This window comes from Arachis duranensis, chromosome 8 (assembly GCF_000817695.3).
Source record: "Arachis duranensis cultivar V14167 chromosome 8, aradu.V14167.gnm2.J7QH, whole genome shotgun sequence".
Lineage (NCBI taxonomy): Eukaryota > Viridiplantae > Streptophyta > Magnoliopsida > Fabales > Fabaceae > Arachis > Arachis duranensis.
Window position 1 is genome coordinate 7,975,797 of NC_029779.3, and position 2,349 is coordinate 7,978,145.

At 23.7% G+C, this 2,349-nt stretch overlaps 1 protein-coding gene across 1 annotated transcript in view; it reads left to right on the forward strand.

Moving 5' to 3' along the window:
* LOC107460597 (rust resistance kinase Lr10-like) overlaps window positions 1-2,349 on the forward strand; it is a 45,244-nt gene that overhangs the window by 19,339 nt on the left and 23,556 nt on the right. The gene's annotated exons all lie outside the window — the stretch shown is intronic.

The window sequence follows — 2,349 nt, forward strand, 5'->3', positions numbered from 1 at the left end:
TTTTTCTAAATAAAAAATATAAATTATAATTTTTAAAATTTTTTTTATTTTTCTAATATTTTTAATTTTTACATTTTACATTATAATGATGCAAAGGTAAGAATGCTTAATGGGGGTTAATATTCAAATTCGTCCCTGAAAGATTACGCAATCTTCATTTTCGTTCTCAAATGATTTTTTTTAATCTAATTAGTCCCTGAAAGATAAATTGTTAATCAAATTAGTCCTTCCGTCAATTGGATAATGACGTGTCACGTTAAGTGTCATGTAGCATGATGACGTGACATACCACGTGGCAGGTCAGTGACATTTGGCATGCCATGTAGCACTTGACATGTAAAAAAATTTTTATTAGTCAAAATAGTCCTTGAAAGTCTAGAGCAAATCATTTTCTTTTTAATTTATATAATAAAACTCAATAATTGAAAACTGGTTTATGGAATCACTTTTTGAATCTTAATATTCCAATATAATTTTTTAAATATTTCATTTAAAACAAAAATAATTTTATTTTAATACGAAACATATCTATTTAAATAATATAATAGTGCAGAGTAGTTTATATTATGCATAGGTATAATGTTTTCTATTTCATTTTATCTCATTGATTTGTGAAATTAAAAGAAAAATTATATAATCTATCTCAAACATATGAAACACACAAAAATTTATTATGATCTTTGCACGTATTACGTTTAAGAAGCAATTTGTTTATAATAATAATAATAATTAAGCAACAAATGTTCAATATTTTGTAAAGTTTGGAATTGAAGCAAAATTTGTGGATCTTCTTGAATTTTGATTCTAAATATCACTACCATTACATCCTATAGGTAAGTAATACCGTAATGAAAAAAAAAGATGTAGTAGAAAAAAATAGTGGTATAAATTTGTTTAGGTTAACATACATAAATTTTGATTTTGAGCATATAACTTTGTTTAGGTTAATAAATACATATATTTCAATTTTGAATATATATATATATATATTCCAGCAAAATGCAATAATGTAAGAAAAAGGTTTTAGAATAGAAAAGAATAAGAGAGATTTTGAGAAGAATTAAAGGAAAGAGATAATTTTAATGAAAATTTTTTTTAAAAAAAGATACAATTATTAATGTTTTGTTTGTCAATTACATTTCTATTAAAATTAGTAGTATCAAAAAATATTTCAAATATAATATTATGAAGAAAAATAAAAAAAATTATATAAGGACTAGTTTGACTAATTTTTAAAATTTGAGGAATGAAAATGACTTACGTCTGGACTTTCAAGAACTATTTTGACTAATAAAAAACTTTTTTACATGTCAAGTGACTGCCACGTGTCACTGATCTGCCATGTGGCGTGTCACGTCATCATGTCATGTGCCACTTAACGTAATACGTCATTATCCAATTAATGGAAGAATTAATTTGACTAATAGTTTATCTTTCAGGAATTAATTTAATTAAAAAAGTTATTCAAAAACAAAAATAAATATTGTATAATCTTTAGAGACGAATTTAAATATTAACCCGCTTAATGGACATACCTTAATACCTAAATGAGTGTGAGTATTACTTGGGTATCTTGATGTGTATGTCAGTATGTGTGTGTATGTGATTCTCAAAAGAGTGATAACGTTGGGTGAACAAATTAATGGTGATGACTAGCGAATGGTCTTGTGTGATAGTGATAGTCAACCCCGCTTGTTATATGTGTTTATTTATTGGGTCACACTAGTGTAAAGATTTACTATAGAGATTTTGTATAGATATATTTTATAATTAAAATTAGTGATATGTGTCCTTTTTTTCTATTAGACTAAATTCTAATGCAAATGCGAAGACTGTAATTATAGTAGTACAAATATTTGCAGATTATTAAATGTTAACTACTAACTCCTTTTAAAAATAGTTGAGGCAGTTAAAATCGTTACTAATTACACTTCTTTTTCGTAATACAACGATTATGACTCTCTGTTTGGACTATCGACTCAAGTTTATTTTCTTTAATTTTTTCTTTTCCTAATGTAATAATGTACTAGTAGATAAAATAATTTATAGCTAATTAATGGCGGTAAAATAATATGTATATATAATTATTATAAAATATTTCTATTTTAGTAAACCAATTATTTTTTCATTTAGCTAGTATGTTGTTTAGAAAACGAAAAGATAATTTAAATAGTAATTTTAAAGGGAGTCTCTCGGTTTTAAAAATATAAATATAAATAAGTTATAAAAAATAATTTTTTTTAAAGATAACTTATATTGTAGCGACCCTCAGTTTTAAAAATATAAATATAAATAAGTTATAATTTATTTCATAAATTGAAATTTTCTATTTTTAGAAAATTATTTTAT